The sequence below is a fragment of the Anas acuta genome, chromosome 4, assembly GCF_963932015.1.
Source record: "Anas acuta chromosome 4, bAnaAcu1.1, whole genome shotgun sequence".
Lineage (NCBI taxonomy): Eukaryota > Metazoa > Chordata > Aves > Anseriformes > Anatidae > Anas > Anas acuta.
In genome coordinates this window covers 74229143-74247178 of record NC_088982.1, presented here as the reverse complement: position 1 = coordinate 74247178, position 18036 = coordinate 74229143, and the positions used below count along the sequence as shown (strand labels likewise).

General features: G+C 44.4%; 1 long non-coding RNA gene across 1 annotated transcript; it reads right to left on the bottom strand.

Annotated features, from left to right (window-relative positions):
• Positions 1-2884: 2884 nt before the first annotated feature.
• On the bottom strand, positions 2885-16944 carry LOC137855286 (uncharacterized). Its single transcript, XR_011095673.1, has 3 exons — positions 16581-16944; positions 5334-5451; positions 2885-4205 (listed from the first exon to the last, which is right to left on the bottom strand). It is a non-coding gene; the product is annotated as an uncharacterized lncRNA (long non-coding RNA).
• Between the last annotated feature and the right edge of the window lie 1092 nt (positions 16945-18036).

Below are 18036 nucleotides of genomic sequence, written 5' to 3'. Positions count from 1 at the left end.
TAATGAAGCTACTCCCACAGCAAAAAGAGGGTCAAAAGCATAAACTCATCACTAATCATAAAATGCTACTATTAAAAGAAAAAGGAGAGTTGGGGGAAGCTTTGCCAAGACATTAGTTAGAATTTAGCCAGATTTAGTTAGAAATTAGCACAGTATTCAAGTTTCTCTTTCTTTTCACCTCTAAATAGCTCATAAATGTTTAACAGCAGATTTCCAGAATAACCTTTCACATTTTTAGACTTGTTATGATTATTTCTTTATGTAAGGGAAGAATGGAAACTAGCATATATGCATGTGTTTTTGCTCTCTGAAAACAAAAACAGGGAGCCAAAAAAACAAGACGGTCCTTTTGCATGAGAGAGCAGTTTCAGGCTTCCTAAACTTTTGAAAAGCTTGTTACCCTTTAGGTACCTACAACACAACCATGCAAATTTGGGAATTTCAACCATTGGAATTTGAGAAAGACACTTCTGGAGCAGGTCATGGCCTACTAAAAAGGAAAAATGAAAATCACCTGTGCCTCATGACTTGGGCTCTGAGAAGACAGCTTTTGAGCAGTTTGATTGTGTCCAAATTATTGTATCGTAGAATGGTTTGGGTTGAAAGAGACCTCAAAGACCATCTAATTTCAACCCCTTCCACACCTCCTACTAGACCAGGTTGTTCAGAGCCCTGAACATGGCCTTGAACACTTCCAGGGACAGGGCATCCACAGCTTCTCTGGGCAACCTGTTCCAATGCCTCACCACCCTCTGTGTGAGGAATTTCTTCCTTATCTAACCTAGCCCCACCCTCTTTTAGCTTAAAACCATTACTCCTTGTCCTATCCCTACCCTTCCTGAAGGAGACCCTCTCCAGCTTTCCTGTAGGCCCCCTTTAGGTACTGGAGCACCTGAGGAGCACCACTCATTAGGGTTCTCCACTTGGACATTCAGCCTTTGACCACAACTGTCTGAGTGCAACCGTACGGCCAATTCCTCACCCACTGAGTGGTCCATCCATCAAATCCACGTGTCTCCCATTTAGAGACACAGATGTCATGCAGGGCAGTGCCAATTGCTTTGCACGAGTCCAGGTAGCTGATGTCAGTTGCTTTTTCCCTATTCACCAATGCTATAACCCCATTGTAGAAGGCCACCACATTTTTCAGTCACAATCTGCCCTTAGTGAAGCCATGCTGGCTGCCATCAATTGTTTCCTTATTTTCCATGTGCCTTTGCATAGTTTCCAGGAGGATTTGCTCAGTGATCTTGCCAGGCACCGAGGTGAGACTAACTGGCCTGTAGTTCCCCATATCTTCCTTTTTCCCTTTTTAAAAACTGAGGTTATGTTTCCTCTCTTCCAGTCAGTGGGAACTTCATTGGATTGTCACTTCACACATGATGTACATTGGCTTAGCAACTACATCCACTAGTTTCCTCAGAACCTACAGATGTATCTCATCAGTCCCATAGACAATATACCATGGACAGTATACCATTGCTGGCTGTTACTTTCATACTGAGCAATATGAAATAGATGAAGTTTATGGGGAGAAAATGAAGAAACAACACTGCCTTGATTTATATTAGTTCAGTGACTGTGTTTTATGTTAGGAGATCTGCAACCCTGATTCCTTGGCCAACATGAGCCCATATGGAGATAGATATGGTCACATCGTTTGGAGAGCCATCAGTCATCCCTACAATGGGGACCATGACCAGCAAAGAACACCCTATCACCATCAGCTTCCCCAGAAAGGATAACCAGGAGGACCATGCTCTGCCATCCAAGCACCCTGCCTGTCTCTGGGTCTTGCTGGTTGGTGTCAACTCCCACATATTTTCTGAGCCTGCAGGTATGTTCTCCAACCACAAGTCAGAGTAAAAACAGGTCAAATGATGTACAGCTCTGGATTTTAAACTACTTTGGAAGGTGGTGCCACCTGGCATAGGTCTCCAGGGAACCTTTTCCAACCTTCTGGTAATGCAGATGGGACCACTCTCTTGGCAGATATCACAATATTAGAATACAAATTCACCTGCCAGGAGCTCTGCAGGTGCTGAGTTTGAGAGGTTAAAAATAAGATTCCTCCAGATGCAAAGCTCCCTCGTGTGTCAGCCTGAATTTCCCTACCAGCCTAGTAGCAAAGGAGGCACCTTTAATTAAGTGCAAGACAAGTATGGAAGACTGAGTTCAAGAAACAAGGAGGAATAGGATTATTATAATCCAATGAGACATAATTAAATGCAGAAATCAAAGGCTCTTAGTGGCAAAGAACTTGTTAGAGTCTTCAAGCGGATATTTGCACTTTAATCTGACATACTGCAGCTTCTTCAAAAAAAGAAAGCTTTTTCAAGAAGGAATCAAACAATTACAAATTCGTTTTTAAATCATTAAAAAAAAAAAAAAAAAAAAAAAAAGCAAAGTGAGCAAAAATCCATAAATGAACATTACAGCAAAAGCCTGTTTCTCACTGAAACAAAACAAAACAAAAAAAAAAACACACACAAAAGAAAAACACACAACTGACTGCTCTGATGAGATGATGATATTATTTCTAAATCTATATTGTTTAGTGGCTTAATACTAATCTCAATGTACCAGCATTAGAAAACAGAACACAACTTTGACTAAATTCATTCATCTCTACTTACTAATCACCCTGATTGGCCTACTGTACTCGGTGAAATGTAGGATCCCAGATCTCATTCCGATCTTTCTTTAAGTCGAGAGTATCTCACTGACTCTGGATCAGACCCTCCTCAGGCTAGCTCTACCTTCCTGCATCAAGAGTTGGACTTCTGTGTGCCAGTGCTAACAGATCCCCATCCCAAAGCCTCCCATCCCACCCTGCTTACACAACCTACACATACTTACAGGATTTGCAGTCAGTCCTAAAACACATTTAAACAGTGGAAGAGACAGGTTCATGTATGTGTTTCTGTACCACCATGTTGTGCGATACGAGCTAGAACATAGCATAGTTTTGTAGGTTTACAATACCATTGACTTCCCATCTTACTGACCACCCCTGCAACGGACTCCAAGTTTTGTCTCCTTTTCTGCTTCCCAAAGGCTGCTGTTACCATCACAGTGAAAGTCAGAACAGGTCAAACTTAGAGTAAGAATGTCTTCAATAAGACATGCATGAAGACATCTCACAGTCAGTCACAAAAATTCATCTCACGTACCTAAAACTTTGTGATACAGTTATCAGCTAACAGAACCAGGTAGCCAAAATAAAAAAGGAATAGCTAATGCTGCATAGTACAGAGATAAGGTGAAGGTTATTGTACAGACTAGGGGGATTAAATTTAAATATTATTTCCTCACGTTCACGTTTTATTGTCTGCTATTACACTTTGAAGAAACATAGTCATGATCTTTTTCCTCAGACTACCCTGAATGTAAAGTTTAATTGTGGCTACTGCTAGAAAGAGATTAATGAATACATGGTCCAAAATGGATCATAACAAAAATATGATTGTCTTGAAAAAGGTAGTTTCTAACTTTATGCTTTTGCGGGCAGAAACAGCTCCCATGATACTTCAGCTGCTTTTATTCCCTGATAACACAGACAATTTATTTTTAGTAGCTGAAGTGGCTGGATTGGGGAATACAAAGATGTCATGAAAGAGCAACACTTTGCACTGGGAACAGTGATGATAAAGTTTCAGGGAGGCATCTATGATGCAAGATAACGTTATTTCAAGTAGGCTGTGCTGCAGACACAAGTTCTGTTGGGATCTAACCATCTTGACAAAACAATACACATTTTTAAATCTTTTTTTTGCAGGGGGTGAGGGAAGAGGTAAAGGTTGAAACCAGATTACTGTTCATTTATTGCCAAAAGCTGTATCTTGTAGAGAGCACAAAACAAATGAGAGCTTCTTCATTCAGATATGCAAGGAAAATTCTCCAGTGAAGGGGGAAAATGTTTGTCATTCCACAGAATTAAACAAAGCTTCAGTTTTACCCATACTGTCATTTAAAGTGCGATGGTTCAAATTCCCCCTGCTGTCATGGACATGATGTGGATGCCATTACCACACATACATGCATATATGTACTTTTTGATCATGCATCCAAAACTGCATGAAGCAGCCCGGTGTCCCCTGAGCCAGAAACCCCACCGCATTCATTCCACCAGCCTTGGATGAGGCCCTAGGCCCAGACAGTGCCACAAAGAGCTTTGCTTCTGCAAAGACGAATTGATGGACCACCTGCAAAGGTGAGAATTTGGGTCATAAAACAATAGGAAATTCTACATTCATGAACTTGCTGATATGTGGTTTTTTGTTTGTTTGTTTGTTTTTGGTCTCTCCCCTGCTCAGGGTGGAGAGCAGAGGCGGCCATCTTAGGGCAGCAGTGGGGTGTCTCAGCAGTGTCCCTGTCAGGGCACCAGCCCTCCCACTTCCAGCCCAGGCCCCAAAGGGACCGTCACCTCCACACTCCTCGGGTGTCCCCAGCACACCTTGCTGCCCACAGGCCCCCCTGCCTCCTGCGGGAGGATCAGGCCCCTCAATACACAGACTTTTTTGCTTCAGAGCCACACCTGACCATCCCCAGCTGGTGCTCGGAGCTGTTGCACACAGGGCTAGAGAGGGCGATTTGACATGCGGTCGTTGTGTGCCCGTCTCCGTGTCCACAGGGAGAAGGGTTGAAATGAATATGAGCAGAGTAATCAACAGTAATTCTTCAGGAGCCCATCATTAAATTCGTCGTTAAACAGAGTCCGCAGCTACCTGCCTGCCCAGACACCAGCGGCGAATTGTGCACGCCGCGTAATGGCATTTTGATAGACTGTCTTTCCCGCAGCTCTCCCAAGATTGGACTGCATAATTTACACCACCAGCACAGCATCGCCTCACTGTTATTTGAGCAGCGAGACCCTTGTCCCTCTGTGATTAGACTGTGATTAATTGGATGCTTGCCCGCGGAGTCCAGGTATGCCGAATGGGGCCGATTGCCAAGCGCCGGGGACACGGCACAGAGCTTGCTGTCCCCAGCTAACCAGCCTGAGTGTCTGCGCTGATTCATCCTCCCTCACATACAGTGAGGAAAAACCAACCACCCTTTTTATGTTGCGTTTAGTATATAAAGAAGGGGAGGTGATGTCCCAGAGGCAGCTAAGCCCCCTGCCTGGAGATACCCTCTGTATCCTACACATCTCCCTCTCTCACCACACGTATAGCCATTTACTTCAGAGCCAGTCACCAGCATCACTCAATATAAGGTTGTCACATTTATGAGAGAAGAAAATCATGCATATTTTAAAAGCAGAAAAACACACTATCTCCAGGCAGGCTGCACAGAACAGGTCTCAAGCCCGGTGCAGAGCACTTCCTTACCCATGGCTGGTTCCAGCTTTTCCTTTTAATCCCACAGTTCAACTCTGCCAGATGAAGTGATGCATTCAGCCTCGTCGGCAACCTCTTATCCGTGCAGATTTCTGGACCCCTCATAACACTTCACAGTTTCCAGTGTACACATGTAGAAAAACAAAATAAGGCAATTTCACCAAGTATCAGAAAACCACACACTCAACAGACAGGTTTATTGTTAGACAGTCACAGAAAACACTACTGGCAGCAGCTACTCACCCTATGGAAATGTAGAACAGTCCCCCCCCATTTTTTTTTCTCCCACCAGCAAACATCATTTTGCTTTCACCTATGCCTTTGCATCCTCTAGCCACATGCCACCCTTTTGGTGGGAATTCTCAGCCTCTTAGCTAGGCAAGGCTATTTTTTTTCTTCTTCTTCAGGTCATAACTCATCAAGCATCAACAAACATTTATGGTGCTGAGACACCAGGGATATGACAGGGGCATGAGAGCAGCTCTGTCCACAGATCTTGCCCGTGCAAGGTGGAGGTGTGAGGGCAGGGATGCTCTGGCTGAGTGCTGGCCACAAGCCCAGCCAGGATTGCAGGAGCATGAAGTGAGGCATAAGGACATTGCTGCTACACCTTTGGAAGGCACTGTGTGTGCTGTTGCTTCCTTAGATGATGAATGTGGCTGACTCCAGCCAGAAGCACACACTGGCTCAGATCTCCCTTTGCCACAGGATAATGCCCTGGAGTTCACTAACCCATCATAGACACAATTATTTTTCTGAGCCTAATTTTCTCCATAGGGCAAAAACTTTAGCAGATGCAGCTCAGTGAAAAGCCATGTAGACATACACATGTCCATTGGGAACTTCTCAGTGACAAGCAATATTTTACAGGGAACCAGGAACTAGGGCACAAAGCTTCAGCTCTTCCCTTTGCAACGCCTTGCTTTTCCAGGCTTCACCTCCAGGCTAACCTGATTTACTATCTTTATTGCTGCAGAGCTATGATCACTGGACATGCATATTTTTGACAAGCAAAGACCAAAAAGTACATCAAAGAGAGATGGCCTCTTTTCCAAAGAGCACCTGTTAATTGGAGGCTTGTTAATTGGAGGGTGCACAGAACCAGCCAGCTCATGAACCCTGGGTAGTGCGGGTAATTCAAATGATGAAACAAAGTTTTCTTTCTTCTCCAGAAGCAATTATTTACACAAGAATAAATAAATAACCTTATTCAGTTTAATGAAATAGCTAAGAAAATATTAACAAAACAATCAAATCATGAGCTGTATATGCACAAGCATCACTGCACTGTTTTCACTCAGTTTCCAACATATGCACTGGAACAGCAGAAGAAGGAGGCAGCGTTGACTGTAGTTTGTTTTATAAAAAGATGCTATGGCATGATCTGAGTCTTTAAAGATCATATGGGAATTCTTCCTGGACAGCAAGGGAGCAAGAACAAGCTTTGTTTTATAGATGTGCCTTAGCAAGCGCACTCGTTTTCTTTTCCTTCTCTGAAAATGCGCAGACGTGAAGGACTTGATGCTGTGCTCGCACTTTGCTCTGATCACTGCTTTCCTCTGTGGACATCTCACTCAACAGCAAGGGGAAGCAACTGGTATCTGGCTCAGCTACAAGTGACACTGAGACTCAAGGATGTCTTGTTTGTGCAGAGCAATGCAACACTTCAGTGTCCACCTTGCTCCCTTGACAAAATGAACCATAATGAATATGTTTTGTTAAAGGTTACCAAGCTCGAAATATTCCACTTCTTTCATTTGTGCCCTGGCACCTCCTTTACTCATCACAGATCTTCTCCAAAATGCAAGAGACACTTGCTGATGGAAACAATTCAAGCTTCTGCAGCGTAATTCAGGAGATAAACTGGAGACAAGTGTCCTTGAGCAGGTGGCCTCGCTGCTCGCCTACTTCTGCAATATGCAGAGCACATCCGGCAAACCCGTGCTCTTAGAGCCCCTGCATCTTGAGTGGGAAATATTGTTCCAAATAGAGGTCTAGTGTTTGCAGAAATAAGGTTAGATCAGGGCATTACGGAAATCTGTGGTACACAGCTCCCATTTTCCATAGCAATGAGGGGGTAATTAAATTTGTTTTATTTTTTTTCTCCGATATTTCAATACTGAAGCAAATATTGATGAGATTAGTCAAAAAAAAAAAAAAAAAAAGTAATAAGTCATCTTTTCAGGATGTTTTTCCTCTTTTGGCATTCTGTCCCTTTTAGCTGTCATTCTCAATCTCTCCTCCCAAGACAGAAGACAAAAGTAAAATAGGACACATTAGCCTCCCTGCCTCTCTAAACAAAACCCAAACAACATCCCCAAGCTCCTGCCACCTTTTCCCAGAGGAATAGAAAAGAGAAACGAGGCATTTCTTCCTCTCCCACATCTCCCGTGTGCTCCTGGTGGAGCTGAGAGCAGCCGGAGGCACCAGCACCATGTGCCCAGAGGCCAGCCAAGCGTCCCGGGAGCTGCCCAGCAGCGTCACCCTTCAGAGCCCGAAGGCTCACACCACAAACTTGCAGCCTCAAAGCTGTTGCTGAACTTTTTGGCAGTCAGAAGGGGTGAGCTCTTGGGGGCATGTGAACACCCTGCTTTTGGTTTCATGCTTCCTGAATGCGAATGGCACGCATCCGTGTCCCTGGGTGGTGCCACCACGGACACAACCAGCCTGCCACAGCTCACTTATGGGTTGAGGGTTTAACAGGCTTCCTGACAGAAAGATAATCTGCAGGAATTTATCGTCATCCTCAGCAGCTGGCGATCAATACACCTGAAGAAGTGTTTTGTATTGATCTCTAAGCTCGTGTATCCTTGTGCTGGCATCAAGACTATATACAAGGATCCGGGGCGGTGTATAAACAGAAAATAAAAGGCAATATGTCTGTTGCAATGTATTGATTAGCTAGCTGTAAAACTGTTTTGGAAGAGTTATACCTAGGTGCCTGTCCTTTATTTATGTCAAAGGCGTGGTACTTGGGTTGGAAGTACCTTTGATACTCACAGAGATTTTCTATTTATGGAAGACACAGCTTGGGAATGAATAGTATGTCTCCTTTTAGAAAAATCTGTTTGATATTCAGTCAGCTTTCTCTAGCTTTGTTTGGAGGCTGAGATATATTCTGTCTCTGTTGGTAGGAAAAAGATCTCTTCTCCCCACAAAATAACACTGACAGTTTTGCACTGAAGTACTTGGTTCATCTGTGAATATATAGATGTTAACTGGATTTTTTTCCTTTAAAATATGTCTAAGATGAAGCATCCATCAGAGCCCTTTGAAATGGGAGCACTAGTCTGTGCTCGAGAAGACTCTACCACAAAAACAGCGCAGCGTGCAAGCACCTAGTACAAGAAAAAAAAAAAATCCATGCTGTTATGTTCATCATGAAGTATTGCTTGTACTGAGTTTTTTGCTCAGAAGATTTCACTACATGCCTGCGCTGCTGCCCAAGCACACTGTTTATCCCCATTATTTATGGGAAGCATCTGCTGCTGTTTTCCAAGGGCTTGCAAGCTTTCTGTACGTGTTGTGTCCCACTCTGCCTTCAGCCAACACGTATATACATGTAAAAGCCTCCCAAGCCAGAGGCAACTGGAAGTGGATGTCATCTTCTTCCTCGGGGTGTCTTAATAATAAATATCTACCCATATGATGCAAGTGATGCCAGTACGAATGTAAAGCCAACCAAAAAGCTTTCCTCCTTTTCAAATCTATGGGATGACAATTCTGTTAGCCAAGTCTTAATCATTTCAGAGGGTGCCTGCAGCACACCACAGCAGTTACAGCTTTGTTGCAATAAACCGGAACAGCTGCTGGGGGTAACACGGTGGCACAAGTCTCTTCCACTAAAATAAACCCATTAGTCTCCCCATTAAAATATCCCTGGAGACAGTCCGATGGCTTCACGTGGCTGCTAGTGGTATGGACTCATAGATGTGGGCAGAAAGGAAAGCACCACGCTGGCCATCGAGGTATTTCAAAGCTGATCCTTCACCAGGCTGGCCAGAGACCTTTCCTCTTAGAGATGGAAAACCAGCAGGAGCTCACCTGTGACTATGTACTGGTACACAAAAGAGCATGAAAACAGCATCAGAAGCGTAGAGGGATCTATTTGCCTTCCAATGGTTTATGAAAAAAAAGAAGCCAAGAATGCTCAAAAAAGAGGAATTTTATTTCATTGCCCCTTCCTGGACGTGGGCCTTCACAAAGCTGTTTCATCTTGCTAACAAGGTGGTCATCTTATCAACTACAGACTGCCCTTGGCCTTTGCTCTACTCTCTCCGTCTTTAAGAGCTTAAATATTCTCACAGTAGGCAAGAATTATTCTTTCCTTCCTCATTTAATTTATTAAGGTTCAAATGCATTTTCCTTCCCTTCCCTTTCTCTAGCAGCAGATTTTAGCCCATTAAGGCCTTCAGCAGTTTTCAAGACAAACCCGAGCACACCAGGAGCCGTGTTCACATGCACATGGGTTCACACTAGCCTCACACTTAGAATATAGCTCCTAAATCCACATGAAGCTAAACCTCTTGATCATTGAGCCTCGTTGTTGTTCAGTCCTTGCTACACCTTCTGCTGGCGCACCTGCCACAATAAACACCCTTGAAACAGAGCTCTAGCCTCTTGTCACAGGATTATAAAAGCTTTCAGTGCTATAGTCAGCTAACTTTCTCCTTGTTATAGGCACACGGTTTTTTCACCTGTGTTCACCTGTGAGAGGTGGGGAAGAAGTACACCGAGGATCTCAGAGCGGTGCAGAGCATGGCATTTCTATACATTTTTTAAAATCTATATTAAAAGAGAGCAGGGCAGAGTAGTTATGTGCAGTTTATGAGCTAGAAGCTTGTCATGGGCAGGCTCCATGTGTGAGAGGTGGTAGTTCACAGACGCATGCTACAGAGTCCTCCAGCCTCCAAAGCCATTTCCCTACAGCTGTAGACTGCATGAAGATCTGGGAAGTGTAACTAATTCAACATCAAAACCCAGCAAAGTAACTCAATACACTGAAGCAATTACAGGTCAGTCTGTGTTATTTATTCTCATAAAGAATACAGAACAAGAACATTTTCCAAAGTGCCACAGGAGAGTGGCACCAGATTTAGGGTCCAGTCCATGCAGAAACACAAAGCCATGCCAACAAGGTGCCACATCAGAGAGCAGCCCTGTGCAGGACACCTAACCAGTGATGGATAATTCAGCAGAGCTCCAAATACCGATTCAGTGTGGCATTTATGGGTAGAAATATCACAGCGGAGCTTACTGGATTTATTGAGTGCAGCATTTATTGTATTCATTGAATTTCCTGGTTTTATATGGGACTCCTAGTAAAAATTTCATTCCAGCTCTTACATATTAACATATCCAGAATTACCTAGCGTGGGTTTTCAGCAATACAGGGACGTGATGGACAACACCACTCACATTTAGAGCGACACAATGGAAAACAATAATACGGATATTACAAATAGCTTAATGTGGGAGCAATATGCAATACAGAACAAGAAAAAGTATTAAAATGTCACTGAGCCTCCTCACAGGTGATCAGAGGAGCAGCAGCAGGACCACATGGGTTTATACTAGCAGAGATCAGTACAGTCCACTCTTTTAAGCCTCCTGCAGAGATGCTCAGCAGCATCCCTGGATGGCCTGTTCCCTGCCTTATTGCCCTTATTGCCCCATGGCTCTGACCTGGCCTGCTAGCTTCTGCTCCACCAGCTCCAGTTTCTCAAAGGACTGAGCTCATGACTCCTCACTGCTGTCCAGCATCTGTGGAAAACGGCTGATTTGGTTTCCATTTTATTATAGTCTTTTGCATAGCACTATCCCTTCCAGCTTTGTTCTCTCTCCCTGCCCTTTGCTCCCTCCCTGACAAAATCAATTCATTTTCTCCAATCTTTCCCTCACCGTCCTTTCTAAATCTTTCTAAACTTGATTTCCAGCCACTCACACTGAGGACAAACTGATGGGACAACCAGTGGGCACCAGCTTTAAGTTTCGAGAGTACAGCTCCATGCTATCTCCTTCACACAGGTGTTATCACTGGTCCCAATGATTTTCACAACACTATTAATGACAGAACTGGGTTCCTAAAATCCATCATATATTTGCAGCACTCACACCAAGCATCACAGGGAAGGCTGGAGCGAGGGTGTAACTTCAAGCTTAAGAAGAGTGGGCAAGATCTGATCTGCCTTGTAGCTAACACTTGCTATCACGTGGTTATTTTCATTTAAGGCCATGGCTTGGTGGCCTCAAATCAGTGATGGAGATGAACTGAGGCTCTGCTGGAAGGAAGCACGGGTGCCACCAACAGCCCAACCCTTTCAGTGTGATGGGTGCATAATGCATCCCTGTATGTTTTGCAGGAAAACGTAGGCACAAAGCACCGAGCAGTTTGCAGCTTTCTGCTTCCTGCAGCTGCTAGCTCCCGCAGCACCCCCCTTCGCATTGATCCCACCTTGTGCCAGGTGCTGCCAGCAGCAAAACCACTACTTGAGGTTCAAATAAGCACATGGGTTCAAATAAGGCTTTGGTGCATGGCAGGGGATGATCATAGTACCTAAAGTTGACTTTGGCAGCATTTGATCAAATGCTATTCCCACGTGCACTGAGCAGTGCAGTGATACATAGTAGGGATGCGTGCTTGTTTTCCAAATGTTTTCCTGTCTGTTCTTATCCCCTTGAATCTCTCAGAATCCTCCTTGAATACAGAGTGCTGTTTCTCTGTATTTAAAGTTTTTTTCGACTCATCCTTCTGATTGATCCATCCCTGTGTGCAGCAGAGACCTGGAAACCCCCTTGGAGGCTGCCAGCTTCTCCCATCGGGCTGGGCAGCAGCCCATTGCAATACCTCTACCCTATCCAGGAGGAGGATACCTCCTGATATCCTACGGATACCTCCGTACGGTCTGAGCTCCTATAAGCTGAGCAGCCAGCTCCACATCCTGAGCTCCCTGCTCACCCTGCAGAGCAGCATGCCACCAGCAACTCCTCTGGCTGCTCCCACAGCATCATCCAGCATCCACCAGTTACACCAGTAAAACCTTCCGGCACTTCCAGTCACCTTGGGATCAACCTCCAGACACTTGACTTGGATTAAGCCTTTACTTCAGGGTCTGGAACTGACACAAGAAAACACGAACTGCAGCAATGTTAATTATTTTGTTTGTTATTTTAAGACACAATAAAGCACACAGCAAGTATAAAGCCATGGCATTGTTTTCATGGCTGCGAAAGAAGCCCCGGTTGCAATGCTTGCATGTGTCTTGTCTGGTATTTGAAATTTCCAGCCTTATTAATTTTAAATATCACATACGCATCGCTTTCAGCAGATAGAGAGGCGAAGAAAGAGTATTCTCAGCATCACCTGTGCATTAAGAGGAATCTGAACGCTGAGACAAAGCTAATACCCTAATTTGGGTATTCAATCCTTAATAAAAAAGAGATCAACATAGTAAACATAGCACTGTCACTTTCTGGGGTGCTAACAATTTATTTTCCATGCGGCATTTATCCACTGGCTTTCTTTAAAAGCTGGTGGTGTCACTTTGCAGTTTCACTATAAATATCAGCAAAGTTTGTTTTCCTTGTTTGCATAAGCTTTGTTACACTCCAGGAGAAAATAAATAAACAAAATAAATAAATAAATAATCTCAACGCATATAAAACATTTCTCTGTAAGGTAAGTCCATAACAAACTTTTTTGCATATACATGTGTGTGAGTATAAAACTTAGATTAATGCACCACTTTACATCTTTAAAGCAGATTGTGAACCTGAACTTGGTCACACGATACTTTCAATATGAAATAAATATGCATTACTATCTCAACGTTTCTAATTGCAGATTTGAGATACCAAGGGGCATACCTTTGAATCTGGAGTCACAAAACCCAAAAACAAAGTAGATGAATCAAATAATCCAGCTTCCAGAAGAGCCTTTGCGAAATGAGCCTTTACAAAACAAGTATGCGGTGCTTTGGAAGTAAAACCTTTTGTCACTTGTGACAATGTGAATAGCAGCTTTACAATCACATCAGAAATGTGCATTGCCTTCGTCATTATTACTGAGAAGATATCCTTCCTAATCCAGCCAGCATAGCCATAGCCTTAGTTATATTCTTTATTACTGCTGGGGCCAGTGGACTGGCACGTAGAGCCGGCACTTCTCTTTAGAAAATTGCTTGCAGTCTTGCTGGGCTCTCACATTAGCACAGAAACTTTCCACGACAGGTGTTTCTCCAAAACTCCTTTGCAGATGGGAGAAGGGATGTTTGAAATAAATGCTGTAGCCATCCTAACACCAAAACTATTAATTTGTGCCTTTGCACATATTGACCCCTTAGTTCACTTGAAAGTGCTGATGTCCCTGCTGCGGCACTTCAGTGCTGTCCCTCCGCCAGTATGAGAGCCAGGGCACCTTGCTTAAAGCTGCCCTTCTCATTCAAGGTCTGTCCTCTCCCCGTTTCCTCTCCTAGCCCCATGTCCTACCCCTGAGCTCTGCCCAGAGCCTGTGCTTCCACAGCTCAACCACCCCGCAGCCCTGTTGTGCACTACAGAGAGTGCTGCACAATGCAAAACGCCTGAAAAATGAAATCCCTGCTTGTTATTCAAAATGAATCAACCCATTTCAACTCTTGATTTCTTACCCATTCACAGCGAATAATAATAGCCCTTGTCAAACAGGAGTTGTTAGTGTATAAAGGCAGAATTACTTGTGAGGGAACTCGCATACTGTTGTGATACTTCAGGTAGCGTGGCGCCCTGTTGTGTGTTCGAGCACACACACCACAGGGAAGCCTCTGGGGAAATAACTCCGCTGGCAGCAAATGCACACAGCCACCCACTTATGGGCCCCTGCTCCTTCAGAGCACTGAAGCTGTCAGATCCCAACCCATGCAATGAAATCCTACGACCACATATATACATGTCAGGAAACCACACACAATTACTCAATCACTCTTGATGCCAAACTTCGGCAGTTCTCATGCTGGACTTGCTAACTTCCATTATTTTTTAACATGCAGTGCGTCTGTGCAGAATAAACACACCTCACATATAGTTTGAATGCTTAGTGCACTGAAAACTAGAGTTTTGGAAACTTCTGGTTTTACAAGATTTATAAGTATGGAGTATTTCCACCTTTTCGCTGACTAAACAGCACAGCATTTTGTGGCACGTCCAGCAGGAAGCGCCCAGTGCAAAAATAGGCCTGGGGATGAGCAAATATAAACAGTGCCAACCTGGATTTGGGCAAAGACAAGAAGACGGGACGGCAGTGCCATTATTCCTCATACCCAATTCGTGTCCAGCCGCTGCTCTAGCTGCTCTGGCTGACAAAAGCACTGAATGAATTCATACATTTTCAAATCATTCTGGAAAATTGCCCTCACGCTGGTAGTTTGCATTGCAAATGGCGCTGGGAAATGTGGAGCATACATTATTATTAGGTGCCTGACACACCTCCGATTATCCAGAAGGTGCTAAACAGCTTCTGCCTTTCACACCTTCCGATTCATTTAAAAGAGACTTTGATAAATTGCAAGCAGGTGCAAACCCACAAACTAGCATGTACTGGATGATGAAGCACAGGCCTCGATAAATCCAGTTCCTCTGGGCCAGGAAATGCATGCAGAGTTAAAAAAATCACTGAAACCACACTGAGGACAGTTTCACAATAAATATCGGGACCAGGGGCCCCATGACTACCCAAGGCAGCAACTCCATACTAATCACAGGGAAAAGAGCACCAAGTAATAACAATAGGCTTTTAAAAACTGGCCTTTCTAAAGCAATTGGCACTGCTGTTGTCCCCGAGGCTGAACAGCGGCATCCTCAGGCATTGCTCGGGCTCCCACAGCCCAACATCTCCTGCTCTGGCCGCTGGTAAGTGCCCACAGCAGCTTGCTCAGTTCCCAATTGCAAGGACAAGTGGTGATAACAAAACCAGGACAACACGGCGTCTGGTCCGTATAGCAGGCTGGCCAGCCAAAACCAATCCTGGGAATATATGCTGCGGTATGCATGCACTCCAGGCTCCGTAGCCACTGCAGGCTTCTAACACTTGTTAATCGTTTACGTACTACTTATACACACATTAATATCAAGTTTCATCATGAGGTTAATAGCAACAATCTGTTCTTGCTTTGAGACTGCGGAGATGTACTCAGTGAAATCAATTTGAAGGGCAGGAAAAACGTGCCCAAACATTTCCTGCTGAAAGACTGCTCTCTTTGTAGGAAGGTCAATTCTCCGGGGCAATGCTAGGGAAGATAGCTATCTCTTTTATGCCCTTTAAAAAAATTCCACTAGTTGGGAGGCCGTAAAATCTTGAAACTTATTTAACACAAGCCTCTTCCTGGATGATATGGCATTAAATTGGTGAACTTAGACAGTTAATGTCTCTTAATACACGTCCTGAGGACTACAAATGTATCTATGTACTCATTATCTGTCCACAAATAGAGCAACAAAATCTTGCCTTGTTTTACTGGTGGTTTGCGGTTAATAAGTAAACATATAACTCAGAGAGCTCACAAGGGCAAAAGATAGCTCTGATCTAGAAACATTTGCACAGGGAATTGCACATCATGAGCCCAACGTGCTCATTTTCTACAGCTTTCTATCAGAAAATTCCCAATCATTTCCAGAGAGCCAAATCAGAACAATAGAGCATCTCCGCTCGGTTTAATACTGAGTTACCACACTTGTGCGTGGGTTAATTTGGAGTACCACACCTGGCCATACCAAAACCCAGCTATTAAATCACCCTTTGCATCAGGCTCATTTGTTTAACTGCTGCCTTTCCCCATGCCTCTGTGCAAACTGGCACCGGACTGTCATGGCCAGGAGGAAGGGAAGCAACACGGTCTTCTTGCTTGTCTCCACCACCAAGTGATGCTTCACAACTCCTGTAAGTTGCCTGTGTGTGGCAGCTTTCTCACCTGGAAAAATGGATGTATGGCATCAAAGTGCCTGGAAAAAATCTCTATATGAAATTCAGGGAGATGTTGTGGATAGGAGCTGCAATCTGAAAGAGATTCTTGTAGCTCACTTCTGCCTCTGGTTTTGCCAGGGTTACCAGCAGCATGGGAGTGGTCTGTGTTTGCCAAACAAGGTTTCCCAAATGTGCAAGCCCTCTTTGCTCTCCTGTAAATCATTCACACGTCAGTATCCAAGCCTGCCGAGCCTGGATAATTTGGGGACATATACACCTATAATGGGACATGCTAAGACACTAACCTGTGGTGTGGGTTTGTAGCAAGAGAGAGGCAGTGAGGAGCTGATCACAGCCTCTCTCTCCCCTCTGTACGTGTGAGAGGCTCTCAGGTGCACTCACCCTCAACCAGCAGCACCAAAAGCTATCAGCAAAAACCTCAGCTAACGGGGGAGAGGCCAGGTAGTAAACAGTCAAGGGTAGGAGGGACGGGATGGTCTCCACACCTGCTCCAAACCTTCAGCCACATTACTGCTCAAAGGAGGTAAGGGTTAGTGTCATAAAGGAGAATAAATAAATAAATAAATAAATAAATAAATAAATAATAGGGACATTCACTGGTAAGGCATAAATACAAGCTAAATTTCTTGTGCTCACATCTGCTGACTCACACCAGCCTCCCGTGTGTGCAGGCCCTGATCCCTGGCCTGTGACCAGCGCTATAAGAACAGGCGACTGACAGCCCATTTTCCCTGGCAAAATGATTGCACGGGGTCACTCTGGGGCTTCTCTTGGGAAGTTTCCAAAGGCAGTTCAGGAAGGCACTGAACTGGGAAATCTGCTGGTGTTGAGATCATTGCCACGAGGAGCATACTGATGAGCCCACTTATGGAGCCTGGCCTACTCTTCCTGCCGCGTTGCATAAAGCCACAGAGCTTGGTTGTCCTGGTCTTCCCCTGGTGTGCCTGTACTGATTTTGCAGAAGCTGCTTTGCATTTACATTGACTAAGCTGAGATCAGAACCGGGACCTGGTTTTGGGGTGGTCATTTAACCCACAGGTTGGAAATATTGGGCAGGCAGAGACCGAGACCTGCTTCTTGTGGACTCTGTGCAAGGAGCACGGCAGCAGAAAATCTCACCCTGGGAGTTTATGATCTCTAAATACTTCAAATTAAATTCTTGAATATAGACTTTTTTTTTTTTCATTCCTCAAGATCAAAGCTGTCATAAAGTATATAACATTGTGATGCCTAGAATACTCATAAGCTGTCAAAGAGAGAGCCTGACTTTATTTTTTACATATTAATTATATGCTGCCAGATAGGAGACTTTGCTCTTGTAGGGCCACCTACTAGTGTCATTATAAAATGTCTTGTACTGAGCCAAAAAATGCAATAAACTGTACAATGACTCCATAAAGCCATATAGAGGGTGTTTATGCAGGCAGAGTCAGGCTGTGGTGATCCTCCTTCTGCTCTGTTTACTCACCTCTGTGATGGGATTTTTAGATGTATGGTATCCTCAGCAATATCAAAATGATCAGATGCCATTTCCAATATCTGCAATATTGGTGCCAGGCTGTCTGCTTTGGTTTGCTGTCTTTGTGCCCCCGCAGGCTCCTCTGCTCTGCGCTGGGGAAGGGCAAGGACGGACCTGCAGCACCCCTCTCTGGCTTCCTCCTCAACAGGACTGAGCTACTGCCTGTGTGGCAAGGAGAGCAGCCTGGGGAGGAACAAATTCCTGCCCTACAGCTCTGCCGT